Below are 16,338 nucleotides of genomic sequence, written 5' to 3'. Positions count from 1 at the left end.
AAACATATCATCTTCAGACAGGAAGAATGTTCAAAGATATTCATCAAGGCTAAGGAATTTTATTATGACATTGCTTAGGCATTTAAAATTATTTTAAAAAATATGAAGCACGTAATTCTTCCCTTCCTTTGTCATGAAGGCCATTCACACAAGTGGAAACTGGGAAGAAATGCTAGTGAATGCTGCTCATTTCATATGGGTCACAAAAGGCTGAACCTATCAAGAAAATAGGTCAAAACTCACACATGCTGTTTCATATGTTAATAAGAACTGCATGCTATGTGTCATTAAGAGCTAGACCCTTTGCTCTTGAATGATTTTATTCCCAAGTAGGATTCTTGAAGACTATACTCCACACTCTTCTGCATTCCCTTCTACTTTTAGAGGATATAAAAAGAATACTTCCCTGGCTAGAAAAGCCTTACAAATCCACAGCATGTTGTTCTCTATATCCTTCAACTCCAACATATACTAGAGATTAGTTTGTATCTATAAAAAGAACTACAGCTGTTCATGCTTGTCTACTTACAAGAGGCTTGAAAAGCCTATATTAATTAGGGAGAATTTATTTGGGAGCACTTCAAAACTCTTTTGTGTACTCCCGGTGTAACTAACAGCTTTGCCTTCCCTCCGCCTCTCCTGAGACTGTAATAATCATTCAGGAAAAGCCTACAGAATTCCTTTCACCTGATTATCTCTCCAAGTGATTCCCACTATAATCCCAGCGGCATTTGTAATAAATCATTATTAGTTCATATTTCATCTCATCTTAGCAGCTTTGTGTCCTGTATCCTCTACTTGGCAACCATTCTTTCTGCTTTGCTGTCTCTTTACACCCTTTAACACAGATGACTGGATTAAAATAATTTAGGACTGAGATGATTCACGTTTCAGTTAAAGTCAACTGTACAGCCTGTTCTGCACTGGAAAGACTGCCTGTAGTTTGGGTATGTTCCAGTGACTTGGGGGTGTGAAAGGACTAGGGCAAACTGAGGTGCTTCCCTTTGGCCTTTTGTACTACAGCAGCTGTTCACAGAGCAGCCTGCTGGCAAAGGTAATAGCAAGCGGTGTTCTGATTTAACAGACAAGCTCTTCATCTCCATGGACTCAAGCTCTAATTGAGACTTGGGTCACAAGAGAAAATGTTTGGTTTGATCATCCAAGCAATTCTGCAAAACTGAGCAGCAATCGGTCACTATTGGTGGTCCTGCAAAGAAGGAGCCCAAAGCCAGTGTAATAAAAGGCTGTTGCAGGTCAGGATTGAAATACTGCAAAAGGCAGCAGTCACAAGTTGCCAGTCTTTCAAATCTCATGTACTGCCAGGGAGTATGTCTTAGTCGCTATGTTTTCCAGTTTACAGCCTCGTTTTCCATACTTTCGGAAACTGTTTTGCATCCACCAGTGGACTAGAAAGTGTCATCATAGCACACGACATTGAGTAAATTTTCATACATTCTTGGGTACCACAGAGCAGCAAAAAGTAATTTTCTTGAAGTCATATTCAAAAGCAACAGCAATCTTGACATTCAGAAAAAAACAAAGGTACCTCCAATGCTGTATGGGTGTTTCTACAGCTCTTCAGGGTATAATATGGGTAAGTCATATATTCCATTTTCCTCAGTGTGACTGTGCCATTTTTCCCTTAGGTCATTCCAAGAGGTGCTGCAATGTGGCCCCCCTCATCCTCTGATCCCTCAATAAAAGATACTACCATCTCAGTAACTCTGACAGGGCATCTGTCTCTGCTTCGGAAACCACTATTTGCACAAGGCTCTATCAAGAAAGGGCCCTTATCTGCAAAGCAATGTTAGAATCAGACAATGGTATTTCAGTGGCTGAGCAACAGGTATCTCAGTTCAAACACTTGTGCTTGTAGCCTTGCAGTTGTTAACGTCATAGGAATGTGAGGAGTTCCATGTTATAAATAGGTTTATATAAAAGCAGTCTTAAAACAAAGAAATAAATTATTAATACTGTCATCCATAGCAACCATACACATAAGCCATAATCCCATACACTAGATGTTTCATGCAGAACAAAAAGATTACTATACCTTCCTTACCCCCATCGAATTTATAGCCTAAATGTAAAGTTCACAGTTGTCAAGGTTTATATGTTGTCCTATTTACATTCCTTCTAAGGACAGTAGACCAAGTACATCACCAGTATAAGCTTAATAAAGCCAGAAAAGTTTCTATAGAGCAAATCTAGCTTAACAGTCTAATATAAAGCACAAACAGCAGTAAGAAGACTTTTTGGTGGTTTTTTTTTATTTAGGAAAACACTTCTTTTAGTTACAGCATTCCTGCCAGCAGCAGGGTTCTGCTAGACACATAGCACAGGAATTCTACGTAGCTGGCTTGCAAAGCAAAGCAAATGCTGCAAGAGTCACATCAGTGTAGGAAAATGCTAGTACATTTTCCAAACACTGATATCACCTCACTGTGTACAGAGATGTCAGGATCTCATGATATTAGACTGCAAAGTGGTTGGTTCACATATTACCTACAAGCACTTTTTGGAAATGAAATTGTCTCTCAAGATTAAGATTCCCCTGAAACTGGGGGTAAGTAGTAGGACCAGGGCTGAGAAGAATTGAAAAGGATTCATTCCTCTTTACAGGGAACTTCTGCTCCCTACCCTTGTGCTGGGGTTTTTTTTTCATTACTATAATTTTTAAACTCACAAAACCAGCAGTATTGATACAGATTTAAGACCAAAGATTTTTTTAAGCACTACCAGGAAAATTTTAACCAACTCTTGCCAAGAAGACTTTATGTGGGAGAGAACCTTTTTAAAATCCACTTTCATTTGGGCTGCTACAATACACAGTCAGCCATAATCCACCAAATCTATGACTCAGAAGCACAGGAATTCAAAGCAAAAACTGCCAAAGTAGATCTGATGGTGACTGTAACTTGAAAGGTAAGTAGAATTTGTAAAAACATCCTTTTTAACTTCATCAGGCTTGAGTCAAGTCTTAGTATGCTGTAGAGCAGAGTGAGCTGCAGCTCAGGTTTAACTGTTGCAACACACAAACACAGACATAACCTGAAAGTAAAGCTCATCATGTGCTTCTTAGTCCATTAGTTCGTTTTGGTGTTTTCCTTTATGCATTTGTATGTGATATTCTAATATTACAGTTTATCCTGGAGATAGTAATCTCCTACATTAGTAATGGGAGTTTTATGATAGTGCAGTTGCAGTATACGTTGCATTATATGAATTTGTGTTTCTTTCTCCCCACAAAGCATCTCCTCTCAGTATTGTCACCCAACTTCAGCATTCTACCTTGTTGTGAATAATTAGCTTCAGCACCTAAAAAAATTAACATGACACATACGTAAAAAAGTTGCGAAGGGGAACTTCTGTGAAGCATGTTTTACCCACAATGTAAAAACAAAGGCATTATTAACTTCCTTCGACATTTAGACTTAACTGTGACTTCCACAAGTGTGCAAGAAGATGCACACAGAAGAAAAATGCAAAAGTCTGAGATCACATCATTGGACAGCACAATCTCTCCCATGTAAAGTTTCATAAATGACGTTTCCTGAATAGGCCGTGGGACACTTAATGGGCATACTTAAAATTGATATGTTTTCCACTGACTGGAAAAACAGAATGGAAAACCCATACCCTTCCACACAGTGCCATGCCTGAAGAATCACAGAGAAAGTGTACTTCTAATGTAATAGCACTTCCTTCAAAAGCCCCAATACTTTAAAAATGTATTACACATGCCCAGATGTACTTTTGTACCCCTTTCCAAGCAGTCCCCAGTGCCCTTAGGTGCTAAAGCCAGTACTAATTAAACACAGCCCCCTCCTGGCTTTTAAAGAAATCATGAATGCTTCCACCTTATCATGTAAACAGATGGAATCTGGATTTATGATAATCCTCCAACAGTTACTTAAATATATGAATCCTTTCAATGCCGCTGTCCTCAGCAGAAGTCTCTGAGTAACAGAAGAACATGGCAGAACCCTTAATGTGTATTGATACATCTTACTCAAAGTGCTGTTTTCCAGACATACTGGTTAAAACTCACTTTCTGCTGCTCCTCAGTGAAGTAAGAGGAGAACTTAATCTGATGAAGAACAGAGCCGAGGCAGTAGCAACATCAGGCAGCTTAGTGGTTAGTCATATTCACTACATAGAGTCCTTCTGAAAATCATTCCCCTGAAAAAGAAAAAGACAACACCAACCCTTCAGGTCCTGGATCATTATGTTCAGTCAAATCAAAAATAAGTTTCATGCAGTAAAAGCTGTTCTCTTTGGGCACTGCAGAGACCATTTACTTCAAATGAAGGAATTAAAATAATGAAAACTCCATGAAACATCATGCGAAAGTCCACTTCAGCAAATCACACCCACCTTAATTCTTGCTTTACCCCAAATTATCATGTTGAGGATGGCCAAAGGCAAAGGAAATAAAAAAGCAAACACAATTCAGAATAGCCATTAGCACTGCATCAAAATGAAGTGATTGTAAATAAGCTAGGGAATCCTGAAGTGTTGCACAACAGTAACTTCATATGAAACATGCCTCTTCTCTTTCCCATTGTGGGCCACTATCAGAAAAGGAACTTAAGAGTTACCATCTGTGTCAGATTTCTCCTTGTTTCTTTCATGACTCAACCCTCCTTGATTTTTTCTCATGTGTAGGAGCCAGACCATAGTGATTTCAGAGACAGGGCTAAGGAGGCCACAGCATGCGTTACAGAGCTGCATCTTTCAGCTTCCCTTCATTGTGCTGTTTCCTGAAATACAAAGAATCCCCATCATAGCTGAACCTGCTCCATTTTTACTGGGTCACAGCACAAAGGCAATTCCTTATTAGAGCAGGTCATGAACATGGCAATAGTTTGAGCTGCCTGAATTCCAGCTTTTAAACGTAAAATTATTGCAGGAGTTTTCAAAAAACCACTGTTGACTGTCCAACATCATTGGAAGCCATTTCTGGGAAACCTAGGATTTTGGGCTTATATTAGATCAGTGTGTTTCTTTTGCCAAATGATGACCAGGACTACTGTTAAGGCAAATGATGACATTGCCTTAACAGAACAGCCATACAGCATGATACCAGTAAGTACTTACAGCATAATAGTTCAGCCACTCAAGGTGGAACCTGATGGAAACTGGGTTTCAGAGAAACGTAATTTCTCATCGACTATTAAGGAGTATTTTCTGAACGGAAAATCATAGCAGTTAAAGCACTTTACAGGGATCCCAAATAAATTCTGAATTTGTCAGTTAAAAATGATAAAACAAAAAGTCCCATGGCAAAAAAGCAACATCCCCTACTAAGCACTTTGTGTCTTAGTGATTACTTAAGATTTTCACAACACTAGTATTTCATTTGTCAAGGTGAGTAACTACAGAGAGGATGTGTTCAACACCGGAACGAGGGGAAACACAGGGTCCAGGAGCCTTACCAAATGAACAACCAGCTGATGCACCAGTAAAGAGGATAACTACTAGTGCCTGCAGGAAAAAGTGGCACGTCATAGTAGTGGGTGACTCCACTTTGAAAGGCACATAGGCACCCATCTGTCGGCCTGACCCACTCTCGAGGGACGTGTGTTGCCTACCAGGGGCTTGGATCAGGCATGTTGCTGAGAGGCTGCCTGCTCTAGTAAGTCCTGCTGACTATTACCCCCTTCTAGTGGTCCATGTGGGTGCTAGTGATATTGACAGCAGTAGCCTGGGAATCATTAAGAAGGACTACAGAGCCCTGGGAGAGGCGGTCAGGGACTCTGGGGCTCAGATAGTTTTTTCATCGATCCTCCAGGTCAGAGGGGAGGACCTTGAAAAGGCCAGGTGGATTTGGCAGGTTAATAAATGGTTAGAACAGTGGTGCCATAGTCAGGGGTTTGGGTATTTAGAACATGGGACTCGATTTGGGAGGCCAGATCTACTGGAAACTGGTGGAGCTGGTCTGACAAGGGAAAGAGCTGCTTTGGCAGGAGACTTGCCAGGCTGGTCAATGCAGCTTTAAACTAGATGTGTTGGGGGAGGGCGACATGGATCCATCCCAACACTCCCAGTCACTTGCCAGCACCTGTAATAAATGTTTGGAGCGATGCAGAGATATTTCAGCTGTTCCAGCCAATGAGTCAGCTTCATTTGGAGCTCTGCTCAGATGCCTTTATACAAATGCCCGTAGTATGGGGGAATAAACAAGAGGAATTAGAGATGTGTACACAGCTACAGGGATATAATATCATTGGCATCACAGAAACATGGTGGGATGGCTCCTATGACTGGAGTTATAGGCTCTTTCGGAAAAACAGGCCAGGCAGGCGAGGAGGGGAAGTAGCTATTTATGTCAGTGATAGGCTGGAGAGTATGGAACTCTGTCTGGGGATGGGTGATGAGTCAACACAGAATTTGTGGGTCAGGGTCAAAGGGAGAACAGCGATGGGGAACATCACTGTGGAGATCTCTTACAGACTGCCCAATCAGAACAACTCTGTGGATGAAGCTCTCTATAGACAGATAGGAGCAGCCTCAACCTCACAGGCCCTTGTCCTCATGAGGGACTTCAACCATCCCAATATCTGTTGGAGGGATGGTACAGCCTGGCACAAGCAATTCAGGCGGTTCCTCGATTGTGTGGAAGACAACTTTTTCTTGCCAGTAATAGAGGAGCTGACAAGGAGAGGTGCCATGCTTGACCTCGTGCTCACCAACAGGAAGCGGCTGGTTGGGAGTGTGGTGCTCCAGGGCAGCCTTGGCTGTAGCGATCATGAGATGGGCGAGTTCGAGATCCTCAGGGCAATGAGAAGGGCACGCAGTAAGGTCACTGGCCTGGACTTCAAGAGAGCAGACTTTGGCCTCTCCAGGAACCTGCTCACTAAGGTTCCATGCGATAAAGCCCTAAAGGGCAGGGGGGCCCAAGACTGCTGGTTGATATTCAAGGATCACCTGCTCCAAGCTCAGGAGTGTTGCGTCCCAACTAGAAGGAAAATATGGCAAGAAGACCAGGAGGCCTCCGTGGATGGATAAACAGCTGCTGAGAAAACTCAGAGGGCGGAAAAAAAGAAGCTTATATAAGGTGGAAGAAGCAAGGACAGATGGCCTGGAAAGAATACAGGGATGTTGTTCGGGAAGCTAGGGACCAGGTTAGGAAAGCTAAGGCCCAGTTAGAATTGAGTCTGGCAAGAGGTGTGACAGATAACAGGAAGGGCTTCTATAGGTATGTAGCAAACAAAAAACAGACTAAGGATAATGTGGGCCCTCTCCGGAAGCTATCGGGAGAACTGGCTACCCTGGATTTGGAGAAGGCTGAAGTTCTCAGTGACTTCTTTGCCTTAGTCTTCACTAGCAAATGCTCTGAGCATGCCACCCAAGTCTTGGAAGGCAGATGCAGGGACTGTGAGAATGAAGACCTTAGGCCCACTGTAGAAGAGGATCAGGATCGAGACCATCTTAAGAACCTGAATGTGCACAAGTCCATGGGACCTGACGAAATCCACCTGCAGATCCTGAAGGAGCTGGTGAATGAAGTTACTAAGCCACTGTCCATCTTATTTGAAAAATCATGGCAGTCAGGTGAAGTTCTCAACGACTGGAAAAAGGGAAATATAACCCCCATTTTCAAGAAGGGGAATATGGAAGACCCAGGAAACTACAGACCAGTCAGTTTCACCTCTGTGCCTGGCAAAATCTTGGAGCAGATTTTCCTGGAAAGAATGCTAAGGCACACGAAAAATCAGGTGATTGGTGACAGCCAACATGGCTTCACTAAGGGGAAATCCTGCCTGACCAATTTGGTGGCCTTCTATGATGAGGTTACAGAATTGATGGCCAGGGGCAAAGCAGTTGATGTCATCTACCTGGACTTGTGCAAAGCATTTGACACTGTCCCGCACAACATCTTTGATTCTGAATTGGAGAGACATCATTTGATAGACGGACCACTCAGTGGATAAAGAATTGGCTGGATGGCCACACGCAAAGAGTTGTGGTCAACAGCTCAATGTCCAGTTGGAGACTGGTAACGAGTGGTGTCCCTCAGGGATTGGTGTTGGGACTGATCCTGTTCAACATCTTTGTCAGCGACATGGACAGTGGGATTGAGTGTGCCCTCAGCAAGTTTGCCAACAACACCAAGCTTTTGTTGTGGTTTGGTTGATGCGCTGTAGGGAAGGGATGACCTTGACACACTTGAGAGGTGGGCCAATACCAACCTCACGAAGTTCAACCAAGCCAAGTGCAAGATCCTGCACCTGGGCTGGGGCAATCCCAGGCACAGCTACAGGTTGGGCAGAGAAGAGATGCAGAGCAGTCCTGTGGAGGAGGACTTGGGGGTGTTGGTTGATGAGAAACTGAACATGAGCCGGCAGTGTGTGCTTGCAACCCAGAAAGCCTGGGCTGCATCAAAAGAAGTGTGACCAGCAGGCCGAAGGAGGTGATCCTGCCCCTCTACTCTGCCCTCATGAGACCCACTTGGAGTACTGTGTACATTTCTGGTGTCCTCAACATAAAAAGGACATGGAGCTATTGGAGCAAGTCCAGAGGAGGGCTACGAGGATGCTAAGAGGGCTGGAGCACCTCCTGTATGAAGACAGGCTGAGCACGTTGGGGCTGTTCAGCCTGGAGAAGAGAAGGCTGCATGGAGACCCCATAGCAGCCTTCCAGTATCTGAAGGGGGCCTACAAGGATGCTGGAGAGGGACTCTTCATTAAGGACTGTAGTGGTAGGACAAGGGGTAATGGCTTCAAACTTAAACAGCAGAAGTTTAGGTTAGTGTCGTGGTTTAAGCCCAGCTGGTAACTCAGAACCACGCAGCTGCTCGCTCACTCCCCTTTCTTCTTCCTCACCCCCTCCCTCCCCGCTCCCGGGGGGATGGGGAGGAGAATCGAAAGAATGTAACTCCCATCGGTTGAGATAAGAACAGTCCAGTAACTAAGGTATGATACAAAACCACTACTGCTACCAGCAATAATAACAATGATAAGGGGAATAAAAAGCGGAGAGAATACAATTGCTCACCACCCACCGACCGATACCCAGCCAAACCCAAGCAGCGATCTGGGCCTTCCAGGTAACTGCCCCCAGTTTATATACTGGGCATGACATGCTGTGGTATGGAATACCCCTTTGGCTAGTTTGGGTCAGGTGTCCTGTCTCTGCTTCCTCCCGGCTTCCCCTCCTCCCCGGTAGAGCATGAGATTGAGAAAGTCCTTGATGGGAGTAAACATTACTCAGCAACAACTAAAAACATTGGTGTTATCAGTGTTGTTCTCAGGCTGAAGTTGAAAACACAGCACTGCACCAGCTACTAAGAAGGAGAAAAATGACTGCTACAGCTGAACCTGGGACAGTTAGATATAAGGAAGAAGTTCTTTACAGTGAGGGTGGTGAGGCACTGGAATAGGTTGCCCAAGGAAGTTGTGGCTGCTCCATCCCTGGCAGTGTTCAAGGCCACGTTGGACCGAGTCTTGGGTGACATGGTTTAGTGTGAAGCATCCCTGCCTATGGCAGTGGGGTTGGAACTAGATGATCTTAAGGTCCTTTCCAACCTTAACTATTCTATGATTCTTCCCCAGTTTTGGATCTCTCTGGACTGGAGACAGAGATTTGAAAAAGGGCCTTGCTTGTGCCAAGGACATTCAATTGAACTTCGGCAACTGAAACTCTTTGGAAATCTCAGCCTAAGTACTAATGCAACAGTCCCAGCTATTACACATTCAGTGCAAAGTACACTCAAAATATTGATTTGACAAGTCAAGAGGACACCATAATGTTTCCATTTCAACATCTGAACAACTCACTTGTCTTCCTCTGCTTCCTCCCTCCAAGAGCTAGCGGCTTGGTTCTACTTAAGAAATATTGGTTCCAGCAGAATTATTTGACTTCACTAATAATTTGACTGTTATTATTTTACTTGTTCTCAATTTGAAAGATCTCATCAGAAGAAAAAAGCTCATCATAGAGTGCACACTTCATTGGAACTTTCATTCTGGTCCCTCTAAAACTGATATCCAACATATAAAGGAAAGGGCTCAGGAGCAAAATAAGATACATGGAATAAGACATTCCTATTAACTTGTCTGTGAACTCTGTTCTTTTAAATTCATGCATTCCTTTAAACATGGGGGAATTGAATCTGGTTACTCTAATAATAGGATCCTGAATTTGTATCCCACTTGTCCTCCCCTAGGCCACTGAAACTCAGTTGGAAAGCTTAGCTGACCCTAAATAAACTTATTACCAAAATTGCCAGTAAAGCTACTTATCAAATTAATTTACTTCACGTATCATGATTGAATGGAGGTAGTTAAGAACAGCTTTTTGACATGGTGTGCCTTTCTCCCCCAGTCCTCATTCTGCCAACTGCATGAAAACATTGTGCAGGTGAAAATTACATAGCTGATTTGCCAGTTCCTGTCTTACATGAGCTGTACGTTTCACATCTCACCATCAAGACATTCCTGATCTTTCTTCCTCTCAACTGAGAAACAATCTTCCTACACACCTTTCAAGCAACAAAAAAACTACCATGTGGGAGAATCAAGCTAAGTCAGCTAGCACACTCCCTCACCCTGCCCTTCTTGCTTTGAGTTCAAATCCTCCCTTATTCCCAGTACAATAAGCACAATACAGTACAAAACACTGAGAAAGGAATGGAAGAATGTGTGAATGAAACTGAGACAATGTTGGTTAAATCATTATTAAATAGCCAAATCCTCATATGAAGCAGTTCTGTCATTGTATTTTATCGGAGCATTTGGCTACAGTCTCCAGACTGATGTTGAGTAGCACATGTTTGCTTTTGCACATATTCTCTTGTGTAGATTTCTGTAACTGGCAGGACAGACTGCTAGCATAAATGTATTAAATGAACTGTTGTGCTAGGTTTCAGTCTAGTTTGTTCTATTCCCCTTTTAACAGACATACTGCTACAATAATAGCTTACGCTATGTTATCTGTTGAGGTGTGGTGTGAAACAGATTTACTTTATGCTTGAAATCCCAGGAAAGATTCTGTTGGGTGTTGAAAGGTGGAGCACTGAGATGCTACCCTCTGAAAAAAACCCGTATAGAGCAGTCATTCTCCAGTGACTAGGTTTATTTAAAAATCATTATCTTTATCTGTAACTACAAAGCAGCTAAAGCACTACTTGTAGGCCTCTGTGAGAAAAGCTGTAGAGCCATGTTCTATTTACAGTTAAATTTAAAATTTTCAGAAAAGTGTGGGTCATTATGTTCCTCCTTTACTGCTTGGATGTAGTGAACGTAGCAGCAGCAAAGCAAAATATTTGTGAACTCTTACTTGTTAAAGTAGGTGAGCTGGGCAGTCTTTCTTCATTTGGCTAATCTAGAGGTCATATATCCCTGTGTAAATACCTTTTTTAAAAAGCTCTGGGTATGTTATTTTCATGCTCAGACCATTTTTTAGTGCTGAAGGAAACAGTACTTGAGTTAAGCCCTTATTTGGAAGAGCCAACTGTCTCATAGTTTTCTCAGCTAAGTTTATCCTAGTCTTCAGACATCACAATTAACATTGTTTCAATAAATCAACAGGCTCAACTGAACAAATAATCAGATCAAGACACCAAGTAATCAAACTGAACAAGACTGATACTCAGCTGACACTACTTTGTGGTAAGTATCAAAGATAATCAGTTTTGAGCACGAATAAGGCATTAACTCCCTTTGTGACCCTGACAATTCAATTTACTGCAGTGCCCAAGTTTATCTGTAAATGAGCGTATCACTTAGTCTCGGAGTGCTGCGAGGCAAAATTAGAAAGGTTTTGCATGAAGGTTGCAAACTAACCTCTTTCCATACTCAACAAGAGGATTAGCAGTGCCTGTTTCAAGAAAGATGCAATGATGGACTAATCAGACTACAACTGAGAGATACAGAGAGAGATATTGAGTGAAACAGGTAGAAAGAGAGTCACCTGTCCCTTCATACAAATAGCATGCATTTACAACTGAATACTTAGAGTTGAACAGTGAACTAGAATTAAGAGGCCAACATTTATTTAGACAAACTAACTGAAAATAAATCAAGTTTAAACTCAAAGAGAATTCCAGCTTTTCTTCTGTCTAAAATGGGAGCACAAGATTTGTGTAGTCAACACTGACATTTTCAGGCTGGATTGGCCCCAAGTATAAAAGCAGCCTGGGTGATGAGTCAAGCTCCTTGCTGGGGTTCATCCTGCTGACAGTCCATCTTGAATTACCTACTGCCATAACTCTGTTTTTACCCTGTACTAGGAATGTTATGCTAATCATGTAGCTCAGGGAAATGACAGGAACAGTCCAAGTTTACCACATGGACAGAATTCTTTTTTGTTTACGTAAAACTCTAGAGTTGCAATTCACAGAGTTTTACTGAACTCTGTGTAACAGCTTGATGTTTTAATCATTTTTTTTTCGCTTGTTTGTTTGCTCTTCTACGTGGGTAGTATTAGGAACTTTGCAAAACTGCCAAGACAACACTGAAAATGGGAATGATGGATCTCTGTCTTACGAGGGTAAAATTACCAAAGTAGAATCACTTTAAAAATATGATTCTCACCTGAGCTGTGCTTGCTACATTTCCCTAAGATTTTCTGTAAAATTTCTGCAAAATAAGTGGTGATCCTGAAGGTGTTTCACAGAACAATTCCAAGGCCATTGGTAGGTCAGCAATGTATTTTTGAAACATTATTTAAAGTGCAAGTTTAATACTGTGACTAGTGCTTCCTTGAAAAAGAGAATAGAGGATTTTTTTCCCACAAAAGACAGGCACAAGTTTCTGAGAAAAAGTTGATAGGCTCTTTTAGAGAGTGCTTAGCAGGTAGAGTTCCCATACTTTCAAATTCCCTGGCCATGAGTGACTTAATGAGCAACATGGATTGGATTCCACCCTCTTTCAAACAGAAACAAATTCTGAAGCAGAACTGATCTGCCACTTATCAGAACAGGATTATGGGCCAATGTGCAGTCATCCTTGCTGATGATGGGAGCAGGGAGCAGAAAATCAGGTTGCTAAAGGCCTTGTAAAGGTTCAGGTATAAGCCCTTGAATCTAAATACGACCCTTTTTTTTATCACATGTAGAATGGAATAATCTAACAAATCATCACCCTATTCATGATAAAACAAACATAATTTCCCTCCATCTGGATGGTGTTTTCCAGTTTAAGTCATCATTTATGCTACTTTACAGGCTTATTCATCTACAGGAGAACTACTTGTGGTCATTTTGCAGCTTTTGTTATGTAAAGAGGGCTTCTAAGAGACAGCAGAGTCGATGAGGAATTCAAAGGATGACAAAGAGCTACAGCTAACTCCAAGGACAACCAAGCATATATTTTTATCCTGATACTCATTAACACAGATCCCACTGCAAAAAGCCTCTGACAATCAAAAAACTCCTACCCCTTAAGCACTGAAGGTCTGAGGAGGGTTTTAAATGCACACGCATACAGCATATGATGAAACTAGTACAGAGTACACAGAAGTGCCTAGCCATGTGCCACAGAAAGTCAAATCAGATTCTGACCTCATTTATTCCCATCTAATCTTCCTAAAGAGAATCAAATAGCCTTGATGTAAACAGGGTATGAACTTGAACAAGAGGCAGGCTTACAGCAGGGCAAAAGCTTTATTCAAGGTTGAAAAATTAAATATCTCTTGGAGTTCTGCCGCTTTCTCACATAAAAGGAAAAGATATTTAGGTCTTTTGTTATATCAACTTTGGAATAAAATAATCACTTACTTGAAAAGCCCCTCATTGCACAGTTACACCCTGCAAATATCCATTATTTTTATAAATTTGTAGATATAGAAGTATCTATCATCATCAGAGTTGATTAGCATCACCATTGTAAATAAAGACATGCAAAGTTTAAATAAATTGATTTGAGTAAATTTCTTACACTTAACCATGCAATTTCACTGCTGCCTAAAGACTCATCTAACAGGCAATTGTTCATAGTTCTGGTAATGGTGTAGTAAGAAGCAATTCTAAAAAAATCCTTTGGTATTTCCATGGCTCGAGGCATCAGTGGCCACAAACAGCCACTTCAAAATCAATTTTCTAATTGCTTTCTTTATTAAAAAGCAAATTGAATATACTGCTGTCAGCATAATCACTTTTTTCCCTAATGAGATGTATCATTTTATCTATGAACAAATTTTGAAAAAAGTAATATATAATATGCTGTTAAAAAGTAAGTGATCTATAAAACAGAGTATGCACACACTATGGTATGCTTTTCTTCCTTCCACCACAACCATCCCATTATTTTCTGTATTGTGATTTTTCTTTTTGGAAAAAACACCAACCAACCAACAACAACAAAATACAAAAAAACCCACACAAACACCCCACCCCTTACCCCCCCCCAAAACCCAACAACAGTTGCAAGGATTTTGGTTTTATAATCTGTGGTAAAACTGATCTGCTCTATTCGTGCGTTGCCTTAGATGTGACAAACTTGTCATATAAACTGCACTGTCTTGTCATAATTATTGATAACTTTAATGCTCCATGGAAAGCAATGTATTCAAGCATTTGACAAGATGCAAAATGTTTCCTCTGGGGATGTAAGCTGACTTGTCAGAGGAATATTTCTGTAACTACCATTAAGTCGCAATCCATTTGAATATGAACTTTGGCCAAGTATAAACACACAGATAATTTAGATCATGATTCCCTGGCCTAGTCTGTGCATCCTGTGTATCAGACCAAAAGAGCCCACTTAATGTGCATCACATCAGTACTTATGGACAGTGTACATGTGGCATAAAAAGACGTTAGTTTCCGTATGACAAGAAATACTAAACCTCAACTGCAGGTCTTTTAAGTGTGCTGAGAAAGTATTCACAGAGGTTGTTGTGTATTTCAGCAATGCCAGGGCTGGGTTTATTCTCGAGACGCACTTTTGGACTCTTCCATGATAAAGGTTTTGTTAAGGGCAGCCACCCGAGACCCCGCGCGATCTTTCCACTGCGCTCCGCATAGGCCGAGGAGCGCTGACCGCTGCGCGCCCCGCGGAGCGCCACGGCCCCCGCCGGCTGAGGCGCGCTCCGGGGCGCGGCGCCTGTCCCTGGTGCTGACGGGGCCGCGCACCCGCCGCGGTGAGCCGCTCGTCGGGCAGCTGCAAAGGCGGCCCCGGGAATGCGCCCTTGACCTCCACAGCCCTCTCCCCGCTCCCCGGGATGGCAGCCGCGGTTCCCGGAGGAGCCGGGCTCAGCGGCAGTCCTGGCTGGGCCGGGAGCTTCCCCTGCCCAGGGCGTTCGTGCTCCTGTGCAGACCCCAGCCGACTCGGATTGGGCACTGCTCGGCTTCGAGTCTTTCAGCGCTTGACAACTGGGTGTGTTGGTCTGGGGGTTTGTTGTTGTTTGGTTGTTCTCTTTAACAAACTCATAAAGTAGTGGCACAGTCATGGCACTGAGAAAACAACTGTCTTTCTGGAAGATGCTTTTGGGAGCATATTTAAAAAAAACCACATAGCACTGCTGAATAGAGGGATGTATGTAGTGGGTAGCTTGGATCTTGACAAAGCTCAGCGGTCATATGAAGTGGCCACAAGGCTTAAGTATCTTTAATTCAGGTGGGCAATTACCTTGTTCATTCTGTGTTTTTGGAAAATGGTCTTCCAAACCCTTTGGCTCCTCTTGGGCTGTCGTTTTAACTTTACCACTCAATTAAAACGACCACTGCCTATCAACACCAGTGAACCACTGGAATGAAAAAGTCTCTTCCACTTTTCATAAGGGGAAACCAAAAATTTCATATGTGTTCTGGCGGTGAGTAAACGGAGGGGAAAGCTGCAGGCTTCAACCTCGCAAAGCATTAACGCACATACTTAAGAGCTTCCGCTGAGCTTGGGCAGAACACCGGTTTCCCACCAGCCTCTCCGGACCACCGGCAGTTGAGGAGCCCAGTGCCCCTTGTGGGGAGTGCCGGGAAGCCGGGGCAGCACCCGCCTCCCGCGCCGCCTTCCAGAATGTTCCGGGTCCCTCCCGAGGGCACAGCCCTACCCCGACCTCCCTTCCCGCCGCCGCGGCCCTGAGGGCACCGAGACGCGCAACGCCCGGCGCCCCCCGGATACCTGCTACCCCGGCGCTCAGCCGAACCGCTCCCACAGCTTTGTGTCACCTTCCCGCTCTGCCACCAAGGCCAACAGGTGATCTCCGTTCAAAAACGGATCTTTAAAGAGGGGTTCGGGCGCCGCCGATAACGGTTTCCCGGTTAACGGTCACTCCGCAACCGCCCGCGGCTGCAAGTCCCCTCACGCTCCATCTCGCCCACCCAGCGCCCCCTGGCGGCGGCCCGGGTTAGCCACCGCCCAGCTGACTGACAGACGGCGTCCCCTCAGCGCGGCG

At 43.3% G+C, this 16,338-nt stretch overlaps 1 long non-coding RNA gene across 1 annotated transcript; it reads right to left on the bottom strand.

Moving 5' to 3' along the window:
- Positions 1-2,252: 2,252 nt before the first annotated feature.
- LOC115609111 lies at positions 2,253-16,240 on the bottom strand. The gene is made up of 3 exons (XR_003991748.1): positions 16,065-16,240; positions 4,602-4,763; positions 2,253-4,182 (listed from the first exon to the last, which is right to left on the bottom strand). It is a non-coding gene; the product is annotated as an uncharacterized LOC115609111 (long non-coding RNA).
- Between the last annotated feature and the right edge of the window lie 98 nt (positions 16,241-16,338).

Source organism: Strigops habroptila, chromosome 5 (genome assembly GCF_004027225.2).
Source record: "Strigops habroptila isolate Jane chromosome 5, bStrHab1.2.pri, whole genome shotgun sequence".
Lineage (NCBI taxonomy): Eukaryota > Metazoa > Chordata > Aves > Psittaciformes > Psittacidae > Strigops > Strigops habroptila.
Note: the sequence above shows the minus strand (reverse complement) of the source record. Positions and strands in the feature narration are given on the sequence as shown.